The sequence below is a fragment of the Engystomops pustulosus genome, chromosome 10 (assembly GCF_040894005.1).
Source record: "Engystomops pustulosus chromosome 10, aEngPut4.maternal, whole genome shotgun sequence".
NCBI lineage: Eukaryota > Metazoa > Chordata > Amphibia > Anura > Leptodactylidae > Engystomops > Engystomops pustulosus.
The window spans coordinates 86,925,860-86,942,568 of NC_092420.1; the positions used below are offsets into that span (position 1 = coordinate 86,925,860).

At 44.8% G+C, this 16,709-nt stretch overlaps 1 protein-coding gene and 2 long non-coding RNA genes across 3 annotated transcripts in view; 2 read left to right on the plus strand and 1 right to left on the minus strand.

The window, feature by feature from the left end:
• AGBL4 (AGBL carboxypeptidase 4) overlaps positions 1-16,709 on the minus strand; it is a 1,134,440-nt gene that overhangs the window by 303,724 nt on the left and 814,007 nt on the right. The gene's annotated exons all lie outside the window — the stretch shown is intronic.
• LOC140104944 (uncharacterized) lies at positions 9,333-12,054 on the plus strand. Its single transcript, XR_011850460.1, has 3 exons — positions 9,333-9,432; positions 11,358-11,419; positions 11,619-12,054. It is a non-coding gene; the product is annotated as an uncharacterized lncRNA (long non-coding RNA).
• Positions 14,088-16,709, plus strand: part of LOC140103671 (uncharacterized) — a 44,688-nt gene continuing 42,066 nt past the window's right edge. The window contains exon 1 of the long non-coding RNA XR_011850161.1: positions 14,088-14,432. This is a non-coding gene — a long non-coding RNA (uncharacterized lncRNA). The remainder of the gene's footprint in view (positions 14,433-16,709) is intronic.

Consider the following 16,709-nt stretch of genomic DNA (forward strand, 5'->3'; position numbering starts at 1 on the left):
TTAAATTGCCGCATTGGCACTTCGCTAAAAATTGTGGGTTTTGATTGTAGTTTGGGCACTCGGTGTCTAAAAGGTTTGCCATCACTGATCTAGACTATTTCTATAATGTCAGTGCCTAGTCTTATGTGCTGAAGAGAAGAGGAGGTTAAGGGCCATAGTTAGTTATTCTTATTGGTAAGTTAGTGCTAAGCACAATCCAGCCACTGTGAACTCCTGTGAAATGGGGAATATTTCTAGGTAGCGGTATGGTGGGCCCCCAAAATCAATTCCTCTGGTGGGCCCTAGGCACCCCAGTCCGACCCTGTGTGTGCATCTGTATACGGCACTATATGTGTGTATCTGTGATGTCTATATGCTGTATATATGTGTGTATCTGTGATGTCTATATGCTGTATGTGTGTATGGTGTACATATACTGTATGTGTGTATCTGTATACGGCACTATATGTATGTATGTGATGTTTATATGCTCTATATGTGTGTGCGTATGTGTCTAAGAGTGCATAAATTTGTATGTATGAGTGAAGAACTGTATGTTTATGAAAAAAACTATGTTTATGTATATAGGTATATAAATGCGTGTACATATGAGTGTAATGTGTAAATTTTTTAAGGAGGGGCCGATAAGTCTTCTATGGGGCCCTGCTTTTCCAAGTTACGCCCCTGGCTGCCATCTTGATTGCCGCCATATTGGATCAAGGATCAGCTTTTCAATGGGAAGGTGGTCAATAAAGTACAATAGTATTGTATTGCGTGTAACAGATCAAACACCAAAATTGCTTCAGAAATCGATCGCCGTGATCGGATTTGCAATATCTCTTGTGGTTCAAAAGTTATCCACACAGAAAGCACAGCAACCGGGAACAGTCCTTGTGATGTACAGCTACTAGAGATGAGCGAACATACTGGTCCGAGCTTGATGCTCGTCCGAGCATTAGCGTACTCGAAACTGCTCGTTGCTCGGACGAATACTTCGCCCGCTCGAGAAAATGGCATCTCCCGCCGTTTTGCTTTTTGGCGGCCAGAAACAGAGCCAATCACAAGCCAGGAGACTCTGCACTCCACCCAGCATGACGTGGTACCCTTACACGTCGATAGCAGTGGTTGGCTGGCCAGATCAGGTGACCCTGGGATAGACTAGCCGCTGCCCGCGCTGCTCGGATCATTCTGTGTCTGGATGCCGCTAGGGAGAGAGCTGCTGCTGGTCAGGGAAAGCGTTAGGGTGTTCTATTAGCTTACTGTTAGGCAGGAGTGATTCTCCAAGAACCCAACAGCCCTTCTTAGGGCTACAATAACGTTATACATTTTTTTTTTTTATTTGCAGCTAGTACCATATTGTGAGGAATTTGCAGTGAGACTTGCGACCGTTGTGTTTAGCGCTTAGTGACGCACATATCCATCGCAAAGACCGAAGTGGGACAATTTATTATGGGTTGGATTTCAATTAGGCACAGTCTGCCATTTACTTTTTATTTTACGTTTATTTTTTCATAACTCAGCGTCATCTCATCTGGCATAGCAGTGTGCTTTCATAGTTGGCTAGAAAATAGCCTAAGCAATAGGATAGCATCGTTTGGTTTTAAAAACTAAAAAACACAAAAAAAAACACAAAAAAAAAGTAAAAAAAAAATTAAAGTTATAACTTTCATTTTCAAAATGTTTAACCCGAGGGCTAGGGGTAGAGGACGAGGGCGGGGACGTGGGCATCCAACTACTGCAGGGGTCAGAGGCCGTGGTCCTGGGCGGGGTGAGACACCACCTGCTGATGAGGGAGCAGGGGAACGCCGCAGAGCTACACTCCCTAGGTTCATGTCTGAAGTTACTGGGACTCGTGGTAGAGCACTGTTGAGGCCAGAACAGTGCGAACAGGTGATGTCGTGGATTGCCGACAATGCTTCGAGCAATTTGTCCACCAGTCAGTCTTCCACGCAGTCCACCCATGTCACCGAAATCGGCACTCCTCCAGCTCCTGCACCTCAGCCTCCTCCCCCCCAGTCTGCCCCCTCCCAGGAAAATTTGGCATTTGAACCGGCATACTCTGAGGAACTGTTTTCTGGACCCTTCCCACAGTCACAAACCACTTGTCCGGTTGCTGCTGAGCAATTTTCCGATGCCCAGGTTTTCCACCAGTCGCAGTCTGTGGGTGATGATGACCTTCTTGACGTAGTGGAAGAAGTGTGTAAAGAGGTGTCGGACGATGAGGAGACACGGTTGTCAGACAGTGGTGAAGTTGTTGTCAGGGCAGGAAGTCCGAGGGGGGAGCAGACTGAGGGATCGGATGCTGATGAGGTGACAGACCCAAGCTGGGTTGAGAGGCCGGGTGAACACAGTGCTTCTGAGACGGAGGAGAGTCCTCGACCAGAACAGGTTGGAAGAGGCAGTGGTGGGGCCAGACGGAGAGGCAGGGCCAGAGCTGGTGCATCAGCGCCAAATGTGTCACGTAGTGAAGCTCCCGTGGCGAGGTCTCCCGCGGCGAGGGCTAGATTTTCAGAAGTCTGGAGGTTCTTTAAGGAAACACTGGATGACCGACGGACTGTGGTGTGCAACCTTTGCCAAACCAGGATCAGCAGGGGTTCCACCACTACTAGCTTAACTACCACCAGTATGCGCAGGCATATGAATGCTAAACACCCCACTCAGTGGCAACAAGCCCGTTCACCTCCGGCCGTGCACACCACTGCTCCTTCCCCTGTGTCAGCTGATAGTCAGCCCCCTGCCCAGGACCCTGGCCCAAAAACCCCATCGTCGCCTCCACGATCCTCCACAGCATCCACCAGCGTTCAGCTCTCCATACCCCAGACGCTGGAGCGGAAAAGAAAATATAGTGCAACCCACCCGCACGCCCAAGCCCTCAATGTCCACATCTCCAGATTGCTTAGCCTGGAGATGCTGCCCTATAGGCTGGTAGAGACCGAGGCCTTTCGCAACCTCATGGCGGCGGCCGCCCCTCGGTATTCGGTCCCCAGCCGCCACTACTTTTCCCGATGTGCCGTCCCAGCCCTGCACCAGCACGTGTCAGACAACATCATCCGTGCCCTGACCAACGCCGTTTCTGACAAGGTCCACCTGACCACGGACACGTGGACGAGTGCTGCCGGGCAGGGCCACTATATATCGCTGACGGCACATTGGGTTAACTTGGTGGAGGCTGGGACCGAGTCTGACCCTGGGGCTGGTCATATACTGCCGACGCCGAGGATTGCGGGGCCTACCTCGGTCCAGGTCTTTCAGGCCTACTATGCCTCCTCCTCCTCCCACCCCTCCTCCACCTCCTCCTCCGAACTACCATCCGTGGGCATGGCGCCATCAGTTGCTAGCTCTAGGCACAGCAGCAGTGCCGTCGCTAAGCAACAGCAGGCGGTGCTCAAACTGCTGAGCCTAGGCGATAAAAGGCACACCGCCCAAGAGCTATTACAGGGCATTCCACATCAAACTTGTTAACTTTGTCGCCACCCTGCTGTGTAATCCACAAAATATACTGCCAAACTTTTACCATTTAGGGATATTATTTCAGCGCTTCTTGCGCATCTGTTTACATTCCCCTCACCCGCCATATCCCAAACTTATAAGAACGCTACTACACTTGATCTTATACAAAAGGTTCTTGGAAGTGCTGTTTGGGGAGTAGCCTAGAGACAGGGGCTTGGATTGGCGAAAGCTCGCCTGGCAGCGGAGCGCCAGCTCCATCCCAAGATCCAACTAACATAGTTTTAACTGCAGCACCTTTAATCTACTACTAGTTCACTGCCTCCATACATGGTCCCCTTATCAAACGGGCTGTGTCAGGCAGAATTTTCAGGTGTTTCACCACATATATAGTGGAACTCGGCGCGTCTGTCGCCACCATGCTGGAGACCTGCAGTTGCAATCATAGAAGCGCAATATGGATGCCCCATACTGTCGCTCTTAATAATGGAAGTCCTCTCCATGGCTGCCTCCAAATGTCGTCCCCTTATCAAACGAGCTGTGTCAGGCTCATTTTTCGGGTGTTTCACCAGATACGTTATGGAACTTGGTCAATATGTCGCCACCATGCTGTGTTATCGACTAAATATACCGTCAACCTTTTGTTCACAGAGGAAATAATTTCAGCGCTTCTTGCTCACCTCCTTTGGTTCCTCTCTGCCACCCATTGGTTTGAAGCCTGAGTCCATTTAGGGTATGTCGCCATGACACTCTCTAGCCTGCCACTGCTGCCGCTGCCTCTGCATGCCGTCCCCTATAGTGTCAGGGTCAATTATTGCATGTTTTAGATGCTATCTAGCTTCATTCTGTCACTCAGCCTCAGAGGCATCCATGCATGCTGCCCCTGCTGTTTCCTGTCCATTTCCGTGGTGTTTCCATCCTTTTCTGAGGTTCCCAGGTGTTAAGCCAAGCTTCCCTGTGCAGAGCCTTGGTCCCCTTGAAAAATGCTCGAGTCTCCCATTGACTTCAATGGGGCTCGTTATTCGAGACGAGCACTCGAGCATCGGGAAAAGTTCGTCTCGAATAACGAGTACCCAAGCATTTTAGTGCTCGCTCATCTCTAACAGCTACGTGACGTGTTGTCCCTGGTGCTGAACACAGAGCTGAAGGATCCAATCATTATGAACCCACATGAGAGTCTATGGAGAATCTCTGTAACATGAGACTATCTTCAGCCAATGGATGGCTTCCTTTGACTACGGATCGTCATCTCCTTTGTTATCTTCATGTCTATGGCAACAAAGTGACTGTGGTGATTTTCTTATATTGTTAAGAATATTGTTTTTTTAAAATTATGCTAATGAGCCTGAAGGGCTCCATGCTGCATCTTCACAGGCTGTTATACTGTGCAGAAGAACTCTGTGCCAAGGGAGCAGGGGGGAGGGTGAGATAGTGTAACAGCCCGTGAAGCCAGAATATAGAGGGGCTCTGGTAACACCACAAAAACTTTTCTGATTTAATTTTAGAAGGAATGAGGCCATGGATAACACAGATAAGAAGATACCACAGTCCCGGTGCCTGGATCTATAAGTAAGTGTCCCTGGTTTATCATGCTGGGTTTTGAAGGTAGATTTGATGGAAGATTTCTGGCCTGTATTTAAAGTGGTTTTTCAGGTTAATGATATTAACAGCCAATCCATTAAAAACGAATCCCAATTTACAGCTCTATGTCCAGTGGTACTGGCTCGCTCTGAAGACTGCACCTAGGCCCCCATTTACTTGATTAGGAGCTAAGCTGCTATTACCTGGCCGGGCCACAATGCAGAGAATGGAGCTATACTGCTGACTTCTTTCTCTGTGATGATTCCGGAGGCGGCAGAAATTGGAATAACCAGATCAATGGGTTCCCAAGTGTTGGACCATGACCTATGTGATATGACAGGTCTATCGTATGTAAGCCATAAAAATCATTAGGGTGGAAAGCCCCTTTAATGCTAATTGATTTTTGAGACACTACAATATAGCAAATAAAATGAGAACCAATGGAGTAAAGAGAAAAATGACAAGTACTTCTCCTTTAAGATGTTTCGCCTTTTACATAATTGAAGGAACAGAATAGTTCTAGATCACCTCTGCTACCCGGTTAGCAATTTATAACATCAGCGGCTGTGGATTTTATCATTTCCTTTCAGGCTGAGTTGACAAGTACTACAATTTGTTTGATATCACAGAATCTGTCTGCGCTTACAATCCTGCTGCCTGACAGACTGATAGGATGGGGCTGAAATTATGGCCTTCCATTTTATTTTGACAACACAGCATCTCGATGACATTAAGCATTGTCTTTCCTCAGAGGCGGCTGCCGGAATATTGCACCCCTACCATGATTGGAAATTATGTTTTGAGGACGTGTTTGAAGAGGCGGTGCAGGGAATACAAGAGAAAACCACATATCCAAAAACACAAAGAAGCCTTCTCTTACGTGTCACTCGACCAGAGCCGCTTAGATGGAATCATTCATCGATTCGTACCTTTTACTGGATGAGGAGAGGCGGAATCGATAATGATCATTTGGACAGAACCGTTTTGTATTTTTGTGGTTGTGTATATGTTGGGGTCAAATGGTAGATTAATTTGCTGGTTCCCTAAAATGGACATGTCAGAACTTGCAAATTGCTCTGAATGGGATCAGGTTCCGGCTTCGGTGCTTGTAACCACACCCAGAGCTGCCTACCGATTGACAGCTCCTTCTCAGGGTCTTTCCTTGGGAAAGCTGCGTGTGAGTTGGAGCTTGTTCTGTCTGCAGCTGTGGCTTGAGTGATGGATGGCTGAACCAGTCAATGCCGGGGGATGTGTCCATTGCTCTCTTCATATTCTGCCCACCTCCTTCAAAGGGTGCTGGTTATTCAGTCTGATCTTTGCTCTAGTGCCCTTGCTATCTTGTTGTTTGCTCTTGTGTATTTGACTTCTGCTTTGCTTACCGACCATTCTATTGCTATACTATTCTGTACCTTTGCCGCCATCTTGGTTTAACCCGGTTTTGTTCCGACTCCGCTTGTCTGTCTGTATCTCTTGTTTGTCCCTCAGTGTTGTGTATCTCTTGTTGTAAGCCCGTTTTCCCTGTCTCAGACTAAATTCCTGTCACCTGTCTGATCCACCATCTTTATCATCTTGTAGGGTCATGCGGGACCGTTAGTTAGGTTCCAGGTTCGCCCTTGTCAGGGCAGCTTATCTGCTGCAGGCAGGACCTTAACACGCTGGGACTTCGCAGGGTTAGTTCTCCACCACTTACCCAGTCTGTCAGCTGGTGCCAAGCCTGGTTGTGGTTGCGCTGTTGCTGGACAGGTACATTACAGGACCTATGGAGCACCAGACTTTGTATAACAGAACCTTGGAGATTAGTCCAGATAGTCCCTAATCACAAAGGATAAGGCCTACTTACTATCCCAGGATGCCATCTTTGTAGGACATGTTTCTGTCCTTTGAGGATTTACCCAAATGACCACTTTCTAACCAGATGAAAGTTGAGAGTCCTCAGTTGATGATACGTTTTATTGGCTAAAGATGGTGACAATTGCAAGCTTTTGCGATTTCTCAGGTCTCTTCATCAACTGGGTATAAGACAACATCTGAGTAGAACACAATTTTATACACAAATGGCCACAGTAAGGCAACAGAAACAGAACAATCAATGTAGGGATAGAAGAGTAAATACTATTAGCAGTAAATATTGTAGCCCTTGTGGAGTGAGATGGTTTTATTGCCCCTTGAGTGAGATCTTGTCCATGGCATTGATGACCCCACCAGATCTGAGGAGAAGCTTTCATAAGAGTTATAAAAAGACATAAATCCACGTGACACATTCATTCCTGTTCTGAGAGTATCAAATGCTATCGGATACTTGTAATCCCAGACCCTTCTTTTCATCTGAGATTTGAAATTGTCTTTTAATACAAGTACTTTAAAATCATCGACTTTGTGGTCAGGGCTGCAAAAGAGTCTTGGCACAGGTAGATCAGTCCTCTTTTCTTTTATGGTGTGATGATGAGAGTTCATCCTTCTTTCACCAACCTAGAGGTCTCCAGTAGGACATAACCACATAGAGGCCTCCAGTAGGACATCACCACATAGAGGCCTCTAGTTGGACATCACCCCATAGAGGTCTCCAGTATGAAATCCCCACATAGAGGCCTCCAGAAGGACATCACCACATAGAGGTCTCCAGTAATAAATCACCACATAGAGGCCTCCAGTAGGACATCACCACATAGAGGCCTCCAGTAGGACATCACCACATAGAGGCCTCCAGTAGGACATCACCACATAGAGGCCTCCAGTAGGACATCACCACATAGAGGCCTCCAGTAGGACATCACCACATAGAGGCCTCCAGTAATAAATCAACACATAGAGGCCCCCAGTAGGACATCACCACATAGAGGCCTCCAGTAGGACATCACCGCATAGAGGCCTCCAGTAGGACATCACCACATAGAGGCCTCCAGTAGGACATCACCACATAGAGGCCTCTAGTTGGACATCACCCCATAGAGGTCTCCAGTATGAAATCCCCACATAGAGGCCTCCAGAAGGACATCACCACATAGAGGTCTCCAGTAATAAATCACCACATAGAGGCCTCCAGTAGGACATCACCACATAGAGGCCTCCAGTAGGACATCACCACATAGAGGCCTCCAGTAGGACATCACCACATAGAGGCCTCCAGTAGGACATCACCACATAGAGGCCTCCAGTAGGACATCACCACATAGAGGCCTCCAGTAATAAATCAACACATAGAGGCCCCCAGTAGGACATCACCACATAGAGGCCTCCAGTAGGACATCACCACATAGAGGCCTCCAGTAGGACATCACCACATAGAGGCCTCCAGTAGGACATAACCACATAGAGGCCTCCAGTAGGACATAACCACATAGAGGCCTCCAGTAGGACATCACCACATAGAGGCCTCCAGTAGGACATCACCACATAGAGGCCTCTAGTTGGACATCACCACATAGAGGCCTCCAGTAGGACATCACCACATAGAGGCCTCCAGTAGGACATCTGCTACAAACAATTAGATAGACCACTATGTGTGACCACAGGTGAAGTTACCTGGGATGCTGTCATCCTTATTTTACGTATTGGCAAGTTACAGGAAGATTTTCCTTTTATAGCTGGAGAGGACAGTGAACTCCTGACAATTAACATTTTCTAACCATAAATTACAGTATGTCCACAAATCTCTTATCCCAAACGTAATCATGCTAGTCACATATGTGTTTAGGACATAAGAGAAATGGGAATCTAATACTTAGATCTGCACTGTAGATCCGCAGCCACCAACACTACATCGAAAAATGTACTTTTTTTTTTCCAATATGAAATCAAAATTGGAAAAATCTGTCAGTCAGTGGTAATAGGAACTTTTAAGACGTACAAAGAAAGTACTGGAGGGAGTAATCCTTAAAGAGTGTCCACTGTTTATTTTTGTGGTGTAACAAACAGGACGGGTTAAGGTCTGAGCTGGCGGAGAGGAAATGAAGAGTTTCTTTGTAGCGTGATTGATAAATTCTTCTCATTTGAGCATCAAACAGCTTTCTGCTCGATGAATTCAAAGGGAGAGTATTTATCAGAAGGAAACACAAGGCTGACAGTTTTGTTGCTGTTATCTCAAAGATGTTTTCTGCCTGACACTGTCTCACTTATTTTTAGAAGGATTTTTATGTAAATGGAAACATTGCCGTTGTGGAAATATGCAACTTATCTCCTGCACATATGGTTTTTACATGGAATGGAGCCTTGGCGGAATATAGTTGTCAATGCATGAGAATGGGACCAGATGATGTGTACACTCTTCATTACACTTATGGGGGCAAAACAAAATATATCTTCATTTCTTTTCTGACATAGATTATGTGCCGGCAGACGGGAAGATGATTTACCCAAAGTAGTTTCCAGGATGGGGGCTCCACGGAGAGTAAGAACGAGACGTGGAATGTACTACCGGAAAAAAAGGTGAAAAATGAAACTTTAGGATTCATCATTAAGATTTTAGGGTCGGAGGGTTTATTTGTCCCCAAAGGGTTTATTCAAAATTCATGGGAAAAAGAGTAGATACTCCGTCGAAAAGAGACAACGTTCCGAAGACAGCTGTTTGGAAATTCTTGTTCATCATCAGTGCAGAGCGGTATATTGGGGGTCATTTACTAAGGGCCCGAATCGCGTTTTACCGGCGGGTTACGAAAATTTTTCGTTTTGTGACGATTTTCTCTGGATTGCCCCGGGATTTTGGCGCACGCGATCGGATTGTGTCGCATCGGCGGCGGCATGCATGCAACGGAAATCAGGGGGCGTGGCCGAACGAAAACCCGTCGTATTCGGAAAAACCGCCCCGCATTTAAAAAACAAAAAGTGTTGCGGAGCTTGCACTTACCTTCACTCAGCCCAGCTCGGTGAACTCCAGTGCGTTCCGATGGTCTTCAGCGCAGCAGCGCCACCTGGTGGACGTCGGAGGAACTGCCTTAGTGAATCCCGGCCGGACCCGAATCCACCACAGAGAACGCGCTGCTGGATCGCGAATCGGCCGGGTAAGTAAATCTGCCCCAAAGTGCCCCAATTTGTAGATAGCAATTTTGGAGTTTTTTCCCTTCATCAGTGCAGAACCGTGTATTGTTTAAGTGGAAAAGAAGCTTTTGAGGCAGCTCATGTTACGGTTGTTCTCATTGAAGATCTCCAGGTGATGTAAAGAGACTTCTCCATTGTATAAGTATATATGCTGTAATTAGATAAGCAATCCCGGCAGGCCCCCCAACCAGTGGGTTGCCATATATTGCTCAGAGCTTGCCGGTGCCTCCATTAAAAAAATTTGTGTTGTTTACGATGGAGACGAGTCATCCAATCTCCGTCTTTCTGTTGGAAATATTATATACATCTGCAAAGTAGCTTATAGGGTTAACCTTTATAAAGACTTTATGCTTTCAACATAAAATGATTCCCGAGTGCCATAATTTCCATGGTATTTGGTGGAAATGTCAGTTGATTTTAATAATCACATACTCAATGAATCATGGCTCTTACTTCATTCTTATTAACTTTAATGTAAATGACACCACTGAAGAGGAACGAGAATTCAGGGGGGTATTGAGAAAAATATGGAGGGTCTGGTAGCGGAATATTAGGGAAGGTGCCTAATAGACCTGTAACCTGTTTCCCTACACCATTCCTATGCATTGCTGGTGGGTTGAATGACGGCATTGGCTACCCACCTCTTATTTACTCCTTACATTAGCACATGTTCAAGTGCCCCATTCTTCTTAACGACCAATCCTCCACTACTATTTTCCATGAAATAAGGTCTTAAAGGGGGTCCCACAAATTATGGAAAACCCGGTGACAAAACAAATAGAGAATGTACTTACCCTTTCTCTGGTTCCTACATTGCAGTGGTCCCCTGTTCTTCTGGGGCTGGACCTTGCAGTGGTCATTGGACACTCCTCATGTCAATCAGTTTGCTTACTCTTTGTCACAAGTGATTTTGGTAACTGATCCCAGCTGAGCAGCGATAGTACACTTTCTTTTTCTAGGTTCCCCTTTCCCAGGCACTAGGGATTTTCTGGGAAGAAGTTTTTGATCTATTGGGTATTGACCCAATGTATGTCCTTGACCACGCTTTATGGTCTGTTCTCCAACTTTCACTTGTGACTATGATTTTACTCTCCTACTTTTGTAATAAGACCTTGTCCATCCATCTCTTAAGGAGACTTATCCATATGTAGTCCATGCTACAAATAAATATCCTACTATGGGTGACACACTTCAAATTCCCCATTAACCCAGTGGGTTCACACCATCTCCAGCAGTCTTTGTATAATAGCATGTGCATCTAAGATATCTCAGACCCATCATAAAAATCTAATCCTACATCATTTTCATTGTTTCAGATGCATCTGACCAACATGGGATATTTTATCACCATATAGGATGAACCTCTCTGCTGCCTGAGGTGAGCTGTAGTATAGCACCCCCTCCCCCTGCCCCATTCATTAGCAATATACCATGTTATTTTTAGTAAGCGGGTTCTCCATGCAGTGTTGCACACATGCTGAAATGAGGAATGAATGAAGAGACATTATTTTTAAGTGTCCTGTCCTGCTATGAAGCTGTTCACTGTTCTCTTGATGCTGCCCCCCATCTTGTTGTAGGTGGTGCCGCCCGAGGCAAGAGGCTAAACTCATGGCTGGTGCACCACTATCACCAGATACCGTTTTGTAGTTTTGTCGAGTCATCAAGGTCATAGATCTCTGTTGGAGAAGGAGTAATTCACAAAAAGAGCAAAGGAATGGCCTGGATGAGAACTACCTTCTTAGTGGTGGGTTGTGAATACATGGCTTCCACCTCAAGCAGGATTGGCTTCTTCTGGATCAACTTTGCAGGAAGATAGAATAAAATGGGTGGAATTTTTATTCTCACAATTTATGTTGCCATGTTGTTCGAGATGAATAAAGTGATTTTTTTTTTGTCCATTATAGACCGTAAGTAAACATGGACCTTTCACCATCCCGCGTCATCCTAACATTATGTCCATTCACCAGTATGAGGCATAAGCCATCAATAGAGGCTTTTTAGTCTTTTAGCCCAATAACTTGAGAGTTCTCCATACAAACATGGTCTCTGCACCAGTGGCGTACCGACCGCGGTCGCAGCGGTCGCCATTGAGACCGGGCCCATCGGACGGGGGGGCCCGGGCGACTGTCTCAATGGCGACCGCGGTCGGTACGCCACTGGCAGTCGGGCAGGAGCCTCCGTCCGTCCGGACAGGAAGCTCCTGCCCGTCACTGAATAGTGCTCGATGCGGCAGTAAGCGGCCGCTCGAGCACTATACTGGAGCGATGTGGCCGGAAGACAACCCCGTCGCACATCGCTCCATGAACTGGGATGCGCGGCTGCGTGATGACGTCATCACGCGGCCGCGCACCCCTTCCTGCCCGCCCGCGGCTAGAGGATAGAAGACGCGGGACCCGCTGCCAGAGGTGAGTATAGTTTTTTTTTTTAAATGGGGCTTATTGTATAATTAATTAATTGTGTGTGTCTGTGGGGGAAATATAATAATTAATTGTGGGGGGGGGGGGGGGGGAGAATGTGTAATAATTCATTGTGTGTGTGGGGGGGGGGAGATGTAATAATTAATTGTGAGGGGGGGAATATGTAATAATTCATTGTGGGGGAAGAGTGTATTTAATAATTTATTGTGAGGGGAGAGAATATGTAATAATTGTGGGGGAGGGCAGAATATGTAATAATTCATTGTGGGGGGATAGAATATGTAATAATTCATTATGGAGGGAGAGTATATTTAATAATTCATTGTGGGGGAGGAGAATATGTAATAATTCATTGTGGGGGATAGAATATGTAATAATTCATTGTGGGGGGATAGAATATGTAATAATTCATTATGGGGGGAGAGTATATTTAATTCATTGTGGGGGGCAGAATATGTAATAATTCATTGTGGGGGAGGAGAATATGTAATAATTCATTGTGGGGGATAGAATATGTAATAATTCATTGTGGGGGGATAGAATATGTAATAATTCATTATGGGGGGAGAGTATATTTAATTCATTGTGGGGGGCAGAATATGTAATAATTCATTATGGGGGGAGAGTATATTTAATTATTCATTGTGGGGGGATAGAATATGTAATAATTCATTATGGGGGGAGAGTATATGTAATAATTCATTGTGGGGGGATAGAATATGTAATAATTCATTATTGGGGGAGAGTATATTTAATAATTCATTGTGGGGGCAGAATATGTAATAATTCATTGTGGGGGGCAGAATATGTAATTATTCATTGTGTGGGGGGGCAGAATATGTAATAATTGTGGGGGGGGCAGAATATTTAATAATTCATTATGGGGGGAGAGTATATTTAATAATTCATTGTGGGGGGCAGAATATGTAATAATTCATTGTGGGGGGAGAGAATATTAAATAATTAATTGTGGGGGGGCAGAATATGTAATAATCACTGAAATATCGGTTAGCAGAAAGGGTTTTGAGGTTTTTTTTTAGGTATAATTGGGGGGGGGCCCCATTAGGAATTTTGTCCCGGGGCCCAGTGGACTCTAGTTACGCCACTGCTCTGCACCGAGATAATGGATATGACAAGTGCACTCTCTTTAAGCCGGGAAGAATATAAACTCCTTTTACTCTATAACTTAGTATCAGTACAGACCTGCAGGGTCTGAATTGTCATAAAAAAAAGTGACAATAGTTTTATTGAAGTTTGATTTTCGCTATTTGGCACCACGGAGAATTTCTGTTTCTCGAGATGCAGCCGTTTCTACTAGAAAAGAAGATTAATTCCAGGGGGCTGATTAAAAATTATATAAGATAAAAATTAGCAGAGCTATTTACAATTTGACTGAAGATAAGTGCTGCTCAGAGGTTCACATCAAAAGGATTTCCTGCTGCAGGCTAATCAGGGCCTTTTAAATACCTGCAAAATGCATCTTTTTGACAATTTCACATGTTCTTTTATTATTATGTAACCCGCTCGCTGCCAACGCTGCGGATACAAGTGCTGCTGAGCCAAGGTGAAACCAAGGTATATCACAGAACTGATGTCATGTAAGCCTTACAGCCCTAGAAGCAGAATATATAAGCTGTAAGTACCTTATAGAGCTTCAAAAATATCAAGACCCTTAAACCCGAGGCACGCGTGATGCTGTATCTTTTTTAAGAAGTCCTAGAAATCTAAAAAATAGTCATTTAGAAATGAAAGTCACTACATTGTCTACACTATATGCACAAAATAATTATTGTATGAGAATGATTTTTGTGGACAACATGTAATGCTTCCTTTCTCCTGCGGAGGCGCTGTAGGAAGAACAAACACAGGAAAAACAATCAAGTGACCACACAGGTCAGAGGTGATCACTGGGGTCAGCAGAAGAAGATCACTAAGAGATTCCTCAGAGATTATCAGGGACCATGCTTACTACAGGTATGTAGACAGATTTACTAAGTGTCTAATGATACATGATCTCCTGGTTGTTGGCTCAGCTTGCAACAAAAAAAAAAAACAAAAAAAAAAAATTGTGCACACCTTTGCATAATAGGCCACATCTTTTTTCATCATATCATCTAAACTTAAACCTAAGTGTAAAAGGCTAAAAATTACTAAAAAGAAAAGAGATTATTAAATTCAGCAGAAACTAAGAATCCAAGGAGTGACCAGAGTTGGGGGCTTAGTTTGTAGTATACTGTAATACTATCTGGTCTTATCGGATATGGATTCTAGCAGTTTATAACAGATTTCTCAGTATCACACTCCTATCTGTCATATGGAGATGGCTCTGCTCATTCTGCTCTAGGTTATACAGTAAAGCCGAAAAGCGAAATGCAGGTAGCCCAAGATGACTGCTGTAATATTCAATGTAAAAGCTACATTGGTGTAATAACCTCTCAATGTTGGGCAGGTATCAAGCCTGGCATTTTTAAACCCAATAATTTAGGCCTGCAGCCTCAATACAGTTGACTCTAATAGGGGACTGGAGCTGATTGTAGTGAGTTTTAACACCAGGGGATGGGTGAGAAAGATCATAAATCTAAGGGAGACTGATGACCCTGCTTTTTCTGTACCCTTACCACACCATCTTTTTGGAAAGTGGCAAGATTTGTGAGCACAAATGGTGATTTGCCCCTTTTTCTACATGCCGTTCATACATCCCAAATTTTTTTTATAAAAAAAAGAAAAAAATAATTTTTTCACCTATACAATAGATAAATGATATGTATCTGAATACTATTAACCCATCAATGGTACCCACACCAATCACTAAATTGTCAGTCTGGAACCCCCTGATCTTCCTTATTGCTTGACAACATTGAGAAGGGGTTTTAAGGGGTTCCCAAAAGTACGAGGAAGACTGGCATGGGTTCATCTCCCCGTTTGCTCAACATGACCCTGTATTCCACTGCTGATATCGCTGGCAGGAAGTAAAATAGTTTGTGGTAATATGACCATTGTGGCCAATCAGTGACAAGAGGGAGAAGGCTGTCATTATCATTCTTCCTCTTGTACCCACTGAGGTCACAAAAAGGTGAGAGAGGTTCCAAGACTGATGACTATTGGAGGTGGGAAATATGCAAATAAGTTTTCCAGGATGCGATAAGGAAAACCACACCTTTTTTGATACCTTGTAAGGCAGCCCCCTTAACATCAAACATGACTTAATGGCTATAAGTCTCCACACGCCTATAAGGCCTTCATTGGCAAAGTCTCTGTAAGGAGAGTTCTTACTACCCGACCATAGTCAAAAGCCTCTTACTCAACTAAACTAGTTCCCAACAATGCAATGAAGAGAGGCAACCAGGAAAAAACTGTTGGGAATCTGTTCCTTCTGGAATAGACATACTGGTTTGGCTTTAATCCCACATCATGTCATAAGGCTTCCTGAAAGTCATGCTTGATGTTAAGAAGCTGCCTTACAAAGTTAGCAAATGAGGCTTTGTTTTCCCTGTCCAATCCTTGAAAATGTATTTGAATTTTTCCCAGCATCCCCTAGTGGAGCATCAATGGCTATAAGTCTCCACACTCCTGCAAAGTGGCCTTAATTGGCAAAGTCTCAATAAGTAAAACTCTTACTTCCTAACACTTGATGGTGGCAACAACAGACCAGATGGTCCCAAAAAGAGAAAGACGAGAAGGAAAGAGCTAAGTTACTTTCATTCTTACCATCACTCCAGCCACCTGAGCATCTATCATGTGCTGCCTCTCTGTAAACTTTAAGGGACAGATATAATTACCCAACCCATTATAGTAGTCTCCATCAGTCCCGTAGATGTGACGAGATAGGACAACTCCATCACACAAATCGGAGTATTCATACCCTAAATAATACACCATATATTTCGATTAGTTCACAGGTTGCCTTAAAGGAAACCCCAAGTTGTAACAAGCATAACACAAAGCGTGATGTCTATGATTTCTCCACTTTCGCCAGCCTGATTGTGTCGGGGAAGCCATAAGGGAACACACCTAGCCATGCAACATTTTGTCTAATTATTTTAAATTTCCTAAACTTGTAACTATTCCAGTCTCTTATTCCAGCTCGCGTTTCCCGAGCTGTCTGAGATCAGAGCACCGCGTTCCCACACAAATGGCAGTATGACAAAGGGGGCGACGCGGCGCACAAGCTGCTGTTTTCAATTTAGAGACTATGCATTATTTACACTGCCATTATTCCACTCAATTTGAGTTCGCGCTTTAGCCCTAATT